At 41.8% G+C, this 10,327-nt stretch overlaps 1 protein-coding gene and 1 long non-coding RNA gene across 2 annotated transcripts in view; one reads left to right on the top strand and one right to left on the bottom strand.

Moving 5' to 3' along the window:
- LOC138405553 (uncharacterized) overlaps positions 1-10,327 on the bottom strand; it is a 61,281-nt gene that overhangs the window by 8,033 nt on the left and 42,921 nt on the right. The window contains exon 2 of the long non-coding RNA XR_011239316.1: positions 3,159-3,207. This is a non-coding gene — a long non-coding RNA (uncharacterized lncRNA). The remainder of the gene's footprint in view (positions 1-3,158; positions 3,208-10,327) is intronic.
- Positions 1-10,327, top strand: part of foxo3b (forkhead box O3b) — a 42,243-nt gene that overhangs the window by 3,128 nt on the left and 28,788 nt on the right. The window lies entirely within an intron of this gene.

Below are 10,327 nucleotides of genomic sequence, written 5' to 3'. Positions count from 1 at the left end.
GCTTTTAATAGAGTGTTAACAGTGTTCAGTCATTTACTCGTTCTTACACAACAAAGTGTGAAGAAAATTTATTGTGCAGCCATTTGTGTTAATAGACATGAATTGACATTTTTAGACATTTAACTTTGGGGATGTTGGGTTCTTTTATTAGATGAACAGAAGGGGAAAATGTTTCATATCTGTACTGAAACTCAGCTGATGTGTAAGCAGTTCAGGGGTCAGGTATTTCACAAAGCTAGTGCAATCTGAATGTGATGATTTTCACCTGAAATGAACTGAACTGAGTCAGGATATGGAAGCACTTATGACCTCAGCTGAACACTTTTATAGAAATAGCCTGATTGCATAATGCAACATTTGAAACCATGGTCTTTTATAGACATCCTACATTTTGAAATGAGTCAGAATCCCTCTTGATTTATATGTGTTAGAGTTTGACAGCCCGTGTGTTAGACCAGTTCACCTTTTTTATGGTACTGCAGATCATACCAGCACATGTAAAGAGTTTTCCACCACAAGTTCTGTCTTGAAGGTCTGGTTTGGAGTTCCTGAAATGTGTGCTAAGAGAAGCTTTGGTATGGCGGGGGAGTGATGGACTGCATCTCAAAATAGCCCCCCTGTAAACATGCCTGTAACTCTCAGCGTGTAACTCTCTTTTCATCTGTGTGTGTCTTTGCATAATGAAGAGATTAGGTGCACTGGTGTGTATGTATGTGTGTGTGCATGTGTGTGTGTGTGTGCGTGCAAGTATTCCTAGCTGCACTGAACTTTGTGCTCTAGTGTTACTTAACCCTGGTGTAACAGGGTCCTGTTCCAGCAGCTGTCCATCATGTGCCAAGACCTAGTTATGTCTCGGTGACACACACACACACCCATACACACACACGGTACATACAGTTCCCTCCAGCTCAAATAAACTTGGCCATGTTTGTTTTTAAACCTGCCATACATTCCCACACTGACAGACATGTACAGACACATACGGTGCATTTGCCCGATCATGTTCAGGCTTATCACCGGCGTTTATGACTGAGTCTCTGCTGCAGGTCTTAATTCATACACAGGACTTAAATTAGACTTCAATCACTAGATTACATTATCTCTAAGAACCCAGCAAGCAGTGTTTACTGTCAACTTGAGATTTTTGCTTAACACTTACATCAGTCTTCTTATAATTGATGGGTAGTTCCAGGTATCCAATGTTCAACCAAAACCACAAATCAGTGAGTCACGATCACAAGACTGAAGCACACCTTTTTCTGAACAGAGGCCAAAACAAATAAAGGTTCATGAAAGACACACACACACACACCACCCTACACTCCACTTATTCCCCCATCTGACTTTGAGAAAAACCGTCCCCCCATAAGCCCACCAGCCATGTTGATTACCATTTTAATGGCCTTCGAAGCTGAAAGTGTCAATTCTGCTGGACTGTAATTATTTATTATTCCTATCAGAGCGGGACGTGGTTGACAAAAGAGAAAGGGTCGACAAAAGAACCTCACAACATTAGTCTTTTCATCAACTGTCCATCACTGCAGAGTGAAATGAGCTTCATGTGGGCGATAAGATCCCAACCATGAATATTATTACAGGACTACAGGCTAGTGGCTGGAATTTAAACTTGTAAGCACCATCGGAGCTCCGTAAGATGAGTGGCTAGTAAAGAAATTCTTATAATGCAGCAGAAAATACCGAAAAAGGTTAGCTGGGAAACGGTTTGCATGTGTGTGTGTGTGTGTGTGTGTGCGTGCGTGCGCTCAGGTACTCAATCAGGAGGCCTCTCAGATAGAGCTGGCAGCATGCCAAGGAGCTGAAGCAAAAAGGCAATAAAAAGGGGAGAGGAGGGGGTCAGAGGGGGTCAGAGGGGGGTGTTAAGACAGTAGGAAGAGAAGGGAGGGGGAGCTGAGGGAGTAAATTAACAGGCTTTGCTCTAAATTGGTGTATTACAACTGCCCTCTGGCTGTGATTCCCAGTGGAGGGGTTCGAGGGTGTGTGAGGGTAAAGGGGCGACGGGTTATGGGAACGCACCAGCTCCAGGCACCCCTCCTAAAGCGGAGTGCTCGACCTCTACGTGGAGGAAAACCCCCAGGCTCTGTTCTAGTTCCATTTCCAATCAATGAACATGTTTTTTTTTTCTTTAAAAGCCTTAAGGAGCTGAGATATTACGTCTGATATTAGCCTTCATTGCCAAAAATATACGGATATGGTAATATTGCATCCATATGTGCATTTTAAGTATCTTATACCCAAACCTTGTGCTTTAATGTACTGCTTGCAGCCTTCACTTTTCCTGGAAGACCTTTTTGGAACCTAACCCTAACCCTGATGTGGTGTGGTGTGATAACATCTGGCTTGTAGTCAGCCTCCCACTTCATCCCATAGGTGTCGGAGGAGGTTCTGTACGATCTGTACGACCTAGTCAAGTTCTGTGCACATGGGTACTGTCAAGTTGAAATGGGAATGGCCCTTCTCCAAGTTGTTACACAAGTTTCAGAAACATGCAATCAAATATGTCATATATATCAAAATCTAAAAGATTTGCCTTAAATAAAAAGTAAGTATAATAGTTCATTTTTTAATATATAAATGCAACTATTTTCTTTCTTACAAATGATTGGATGGGAAAATACCCATACCCCTCTCTATATTGTTAATATGAAGCTAGAATAGCATTTAGCTTAGCTCTTTCTCAACCTCTAAACATCTCATTTAAGGTTTGACCATAGCATCTGCATTCCATGTCCGCTGAGAGTTGCATACCCATGTTCACGCCATTCATTAGTTCCATACATACAAAAATTAGGGTTTGCATCAATCTGGTGTTCCATGCATGCCGACCTGATCCTACATTACATTCAAATAAGTGGACATATTGTACGAGCATGTGTACAGTCAGAGCAGGCAGACATTTTGTGCTTGCAGATGTCTGCTTAGAAGTCCATAGGTACTCTTACAGACATTTTCGTCATGAGGACCATAGTGAGAGGATCTTAGCAGACTGGCGTATACGGAAACTTGAAATTTAACTTTATTAACATCCCATATCTCATTTGTTTACTCTGTGTTAAATCAACACAGTGGAGTTAAAGTTGTTTTCGTAGACAGACCAACTCTTCATAGAAGCATGTGTATAGGTGTGACCACATACTCACCACATGTAGTGAATTCAACAGATAGGCTCCTCTCACGTTGTCCATCTGCCTGTGAAAGTGGACACATCACATTTCCTGTCAAAGTTAGTCCAGTAACATACAGAAATACAGTAATCCTGTGTGTATTCGCATGTAAAATATGTGCAGTGGAAAAGAAAAGCAGATTGTTGTTGTTCTCTGGTTTTCCCGTCATTTTCTACCTCCCCACCAACCTCTCTGTGTCATAGTCCGCACAATCTGTTCTCCTCACAGACTCCTCTCAATTATTCAATGCACTTGCGATGAATTCAGATCACTGTATTAATTTTTAAGAGCCTGTTCTCGGCTAAAGGCTAACCCTCTTTCACAGTTTCTGTCTCTCTTTCATCACTCCCAACTCTTTTCACTCCACTCTCTTCTTTTTTTTCTCCCTCATGCCATCCCTCATTATTCTCCAGCCCGCTCCCTCATTTGTTTCGATGTAAAACACATGCAAAAAAACAAGCCGTCTCCCTGTTGCTCGCTGATCCTCCTTTTGAAGCACGAATCTTGAAATCTGTTGTCGGCTCTAATGAATGGAGGTGAGTCTTGAGCCTGTGCTCTTGTTACACTCCACACGCCTTTGACTCCTTCTGGACTTTTTGTGCTTATCAATGAAATACTGCAGCAGTTTTTTTTGAGACACTGGAGTTCACATGCACAAAATATTTAAGTTTTTGGTTTTATTCTGAAAAATACAATATTCCTGCTATTTACATCTCTAATAAAAACTAATTTCCGATTAATATTCCTCTTTACTTGCAGCCATACATACTCTGATTAACATAAACAGTCTGTATGACGCACGCATAACGGCAACTCCCTTTCTGACAATATTATATAAACATATTTATCATCACTGGTGGCAAATAAAGACTCACTGCTTAATTTCTTAAAATAACGACGTATATTTATGCTAATTCCGCAACCTGTTGATAAGGGTGTGTTTGTTTTTCTGGCCAGAATGCAGGCTTTAATTATTTTTTATTCCAGCCTTGCCACCTGTTCTCTAGTTGGTTTGTGTTTAATGCACAGAGCTGACACCCTTATTTGCAAACTGCCATAAACCCGTAGTAGAGTAGAATAAAGTAGAGAAGCATTTTTAACATATGCTATTCAAGGAATGTCCCAAAAATACTTCTAATACCTCAATCATTTCCCATGTCTTGCACAGAAAAATTCAGAATAAGGTCAAAAACTTGATTTCTGAATATTGTAAAACTTTTGACTGTTATTGTTGCTGTGAAAATACAGATTTTAAATCAAATGAATATTTAAAAAACCTTTGTGTGACCCAGCTGCACTGAGTGGAAATATCTACTCCCTACATGATGATGAAAGCTGGAGGTAACAAGGTCACATGGATTGATGTGGGTTTTTTAAATGTCCGCTATTCTGTGTTAAACAGACACAGGCACACAGAGAAACAGAAAACAGATGCCTGTACATGCCCAGTCCTTGATAACATCTGAAATACAAACACTTGTGCACACGCTGGTGTGCCAGAGATGTGGGCTTGATTTAAGGGCCATGGTTCTCTGCCAGGAAACCATGGATTTCTCCCCCTCCAGATTGGGGTGAGTTGCCGCTCCAGGTGAAGGAATTTAAGTATCTTTGGGATCTTGTGCACGAGTGATGGAAGGGTCTCAATGGCATTGATCAGTGGATGGGTGCGGGATCAGCTGTTCGTACGTACATTGTAATGGTGTAGAGGGAGCAGAGCAGAAAGGCAAAGCTTTTGCTTTTCCAGTTGATTTGTTCCCACCCTCACCGTGGAAAGGAGCCAGCTGAGGTGGTTAGTGCATCTAATTAAGCTGCCTCCTGGGTACCTTCATTTGGAGGTTTTGTGGGCTTGTCCAACTGGGAGGAGACCCCAGGATAGACCCAGAACTCACTGGGGGGATTTTATATCCTCAATGACACCTCAGGATTTCCCTGGAGGAGCTATTGGAAATGTTGCTGGGTAGAGGTTTGTCAGCAACCACAACTGAACCGGACAAATGGATGAATGGTTGAAAGGCGGGGTTTTTCCCTCTGGTTTTTTGTCTTTATGCGGATCACTCGCCCAGCTGTTCATGGCAGCTTCATATCAAGTCTGGTATCAATCTGCTCATTTAACTCCCAGCAGGAAGACATTTAAGCAAACTGTTCCTTAAAACGTCTTTCCTCTACTTGTGTATTTTAAGGCTGCAGTAGGGAGTCATCGTAAGTACTATATTAGTCACTGTTATTAAGTTCAAACTGTGGAGGTAAGCAAAAAATCTCAATGGCAGAGTATCACATTTTGTAATGTTCTGGTTATCAGCACTGGTGTGTCTGTCTGGTTCTGCTGATTTTGTCATTTTCCACAAACTGCATCCCAACAAAACTTAAGTATAAATTTCCCAGAAGATTAATTTTAACTTGTTTACTGAGGTGGAAGAACTGTCGTGTTTCACTTTCTTTCCAGAACCTGTTGAATCACCAACATCTCTGCTATCAAAACACCCTCACGCTCCAAAACAGTTGCTCAGCAGTTTATACAACATCAGATTACCCTGATCTCCTCCGACTGCTGGTGCTTGAAACCAGTGTTTCAGCCAGATAAACTGCAGCAAAGCTGGAGTTGCAAGATCAAGAGCTGGTGCTATAGGTAGAAATTAAATGCAGCAACATGAGTGATATTTCCCCAAAACACAAAAACAAAATGGGGATATAGGGAAGGTCAAAATCTCTTGACATCTAGGACATGAACACAACAACTTGCTCAGTATGGTGATGTTTTAAATTGACCCTGACCTTTGACCTTCTTGAAAAAAAGGTGTAGAGGGATCAAAAGTTATAGTTTTGTGAGAGTGACTATTGACAAACTGTCTGAATTGGGGAATAGTACTATTTGCTCTAAGACATGTTGTCTGTCTATAATTAGGAAGATCAATAAAACACCTAGAGAAACCAGTAATTACACTCCCCCTGTCTAAAACAAACACGTGTATGGATAAATATGGTGCACGTCTTCACAGTGTTTGCAGAAGTGTATTTTTGTCACGAGTATTTAATAAAAAAAGCATCTGCTCATGCTTAGGTAAGCGGACTGAAGAGAGGCCAGCTTTACATCTATAGTCGGTGTTCAATTGCCTGTGAGCATCACACTGAGCTCCAGGAACTCTTTGCTATAGTCACCCTACACAGTCAATGTGTACACTGTTAAGGCACATGGCAACATTTTGGGAGGTTTGCTTATTTGCTTTCTCGCTAAAGGTTCTATGCAAAGATCAGGACTACGTTCATGCCTGTATTGTTAATATGAAGGTGATGTCAAGCAGGTGTAGTTCTGTCCAAATGGGACATAAAGCTCACAAAAGACCATCTGTCATATTATCATGTCTTATTTTAATTCATACAAAAAAGTATTGAAGACACAAATTGTTTTTTGGGAGCTTATGTACTGAACCCTGTCTCGAAGCAGTTGTTCAACAACCAGTCAATACTCAAACAAAGTTACTGTTCACAACCAGGACTGTAAATAATTAGTCATTTGAGGTCGTTTTTTTATATCACACTGACGGATATCAAAGTGTTCATTTTCCAGTCATTTAATGCTAAAAAAATTAAGTGAAACATGATGGTTGACAGCTGACAGCTGCAGAGTAAAGTTAGTAAAGACTATCCCGACTTCTGTGTCCTCAACTACCTTATGTGTGTGTGTGTGTGTGTTTGTGTGTGCACGCACACGTGCACGCATGCAAAGACAAGTGCATACTTGTGTGGACATGACGAAGGAGGGGAGGGGTTATGACTTGTTTGTATCCATGACAACTGATAACTTGTCAAGCAGGTGGGGGGAAGACTCACAGTTTGGGTGACAGCTGATAACAGAGTGAGCCACTGAACGTATCTCCCCTCCCCCCTGTCCTTACACAACACACACACACACACGGATGTGCATGCAGATGTGGTCAGACTGCACATACCTCCCATTCTGGCCTTGTTTCTCAGTTTCTCAGATAACCACATTGCTGAACAGGGCCCCTTACCTCTCTGCCTCCTCCTGCACACACACAGAAACACACACACACACACCAACATATCATTTACACATCCTCTGCATGGGTTTTGACAAGCCTTGTGTTCATATGTGATTAGTTGTTCGTGCATTGTTTGAGATACAAGTAATTTATGAGCAGTTTTTTGGGTAATATAGAGGCGGGTATACGATGACAGAGTATCTCCCCCTCTCGTCTGTTACCCATCACATCTCAAAGCGGTCAACAGGCATCTGCCCGTAGCTGATTTGAGTTATCATCTCAGAGTATGGCTCGCCAACACGACTCTTGGCGTTTAAACTTTAATTTGTTTTCCTCTGAGCCTGTCTCTTTCAATTACACCACTCCACCTATCTGGCATCACTGCATCTGCAGAGGCCGGGCTGCACTACTTATTCCCGATTAACATTTAATTGAATACGATAAAGCTTTCTGTGTCACAGAGGGAAGAGGGAATACTGAGGGTGGAGTGGGAGGATGTGTGTGTGTGTGTTACTTTCACTCTCAGTTAAAACCAAGATTATCTGCTTCCTGCACTGTTCACCCCCACATCCCCCATCTCTCACCCTCGATCCACTCATACCCCTCCCTCCTTCTCAGTCGGGGTTAATCCAGATTGATGATAGCAGATTATGTTAGATTACGTGTTTTGGAGGCCATAGCTGCTGCTAAATTTACATAACTCACCTGTTTGTGTGTGTGTGTGAGTCACAGATTTAGACACGTCTCATCTGTGATTATGATTCGTTGTCAGTGTGGTGTGATATGATTGTTGCAGTGATTGGATTGTAGAAAATAATAGCAAACAATAGATAGCAAACTATTGTCAGACCAATAGTAAAACCTAAACACACAGTTTACAATTATATAACACAAAGAATGGAACCCAGCAGAGTTCATACCTCCACCAAGGCCTAACCATCCCTTTATTAAACCACATTTTAATTCACTAGATCCCAATTTTCTTCGTTGTTTTGTACTTGATTCCCACGCTGTAGTCTGTTGTGGATAAGGGATCAAAGTGAGTTTTGCATAGCCAAAGGCTCAGCGTTACAGATACAAGCTCTCCATGTATGGAGAAGCCACTCCCAGATTTGATAAGCAAAGACTGAGAGTGCCGTCAAGCAGCCAGCCTGCTAACCACCTGTTCAACACGCAGAGGTTTTCTATGTGCACACGGGATTCTCTCGACTCTGTGAAATGCTATAGGCAAGACTTACACATGCGCATCAGTTTCTGGTGTGAATTACACAGCTCGAGATGTGTTGTTACACACATGCTTAGCTCCTCTATGCATCATTAGAACAAGGGAATGATGTTTTCTGTTCTTTCCGGGCATCTGACGATAGTTCCCATAATCTCCCCACAGTGATTTTTGGCACAAAAGGCAGTCTCCAGTGTGTGTGTGTGTGTTGAACCTTTCAAGGCCTCCTCAGATGTTTGCGTGTAGCTAGAGCTCCATTGTTATTAGCCACAAGGTCCCACATACACCAGTCTCTTCGCGCTAATCCCACTCTTCATGAAGTCACAACTATGCCCCTGGGCTGTGTGTGTGTGTGTGTGTGTGTGTGTGTGTGTGTGTGTGTGTGTGTGTGTATGTGTATGTGTGTGTGTTTGTGTGTGTGTGTGTGTGGAGGCAGGGTTTGTGGGATGAAGGCAAACCATTGTTGGGCCAGCTTTAGCCACTGAACACTGAAACAGACAGACAAGGCCAATGGCAAGAGCTGAAGTTACATCAAAGAGTGTGTGTGTGTGTGTGTGCGCGCGCGCTCATGCTCAGTTCTGTTCATGTGTGCACCTAAACATGATGAAAGGTTTAAACGCAGAAGTTAAAAATCACTTTGGTTTGTCTTGTATAATTTACACTTTAAACGTGTGGTAAAAAAAAAAGATCTGTTTCACCACAGTCTAACTAACATGCTAACATAGAAAACACGCAAAGGATAGAATTTCAATTAGGCCCTTTTTTTTTTCTTTGTCAAGTCACTCTTTAAAAACTGGAATCCATCTGTTCTAGAGCACTCTCAGTTGAAAACTGGATCCATGATCTGTTGCAACCACTCACCAAGTTTCGGATCTGTCTTTTCTTTTGGATTTGTAATGTGCTTGTTTTTTGGATTGGTAGAATTTTGCTTTCCAAATTAAAATGTCATGTTTTGGACACATTTTTGACGAGCCTTAAGCAGGGCATTTATGTGAATGAAAATATATGAGATTTACATTTTAAATCCTTCAGATGTTTAGATTCCATGGTATGGACCAGTATTCCAGCCTGTGACCTTCTGATTACAAAGCAAATACCAGAAACAAGTCGGCACTCAGGATCTGATCACCACAGTCAACCTATGGGAGGGCTAGACACACCTTGGTTTTATAAGGGAGAGTGGGGGGTGATTAGGGTCTGCAGATGTGCCTGCAGAGCACAGCAGCAGATACAGGTCGATCTAATAAGCGTGTCCCTATGAGTCTGCTGACAGTGCACAAACTGACTTGACTCACACCACTACAAACCCTGTCCTACAAAAGTGTTTTGCTATTTTCAAATGAATGTAGTTGTCGTGTTCCATGTCCACCAATGGTGCAATGGCCTTTCAAAGGGAATAAGAGATGGGAATCTGATTGTTTTAGTCCATACTACTCCCTGAAACACCGCCATGTTGAACTAAAAAACTAAAGACTTTTTATCACATGCCTGGTCCATTGGCCTTTTTTCTGGTATTAAATTAATAATAGTGGATTTGGACACACCATCAATCCACTTGTTCTTAAGCCCATGCACCTGGATTGTTAAACATTTTCAGTAGTGAAGTTGATGATTGTAAAGAAATTTAGATGAACTCCTGTTTTTAGATTTGAATGCGATATGACTTAAGCTAAACAATTTGACAAGTTTGTGTTATCATGAAAAGACTTGAGGGCTTTAAGAGCTGACAGAAGACTCCTCCAAATGAATCCATGTCTTTTAATGCTGAGCTCAAGACTGTGGAGTTGGTGAAATCTGACTCCGGGGTTGTGGGCAGGGGCACGTCTACCTAAAGCTGACAAAAGGAAAGTTCAGGACTTGACTTCTGGCCTGGTAACCAGAAGAGAGAGAGGTTTTTGCACAACCTCTCACCCTCAAACCTA

This window comes from Paralichthys olivaceus, chromosome 19 (genome assembly GCF_024713975.1).
Source record: "Paralichthys olivaceus isolate ysfri-2021 chromosome 19, ASM2471397v2, whole genome shotgun sequence".
NCBI classification, from domain to species: Eukaryota; Metazoa; Chordata; class Actinopteri; order Pleuronectiformes; family Paralichthyidae; genus Paralichthys; species Paralichthys olivaceus.
The sequence above is the reverse complement of the archived record's forward strand: the minus strand, read 5'-3'. Positions and strand labels throughout refer to the sequence as shown.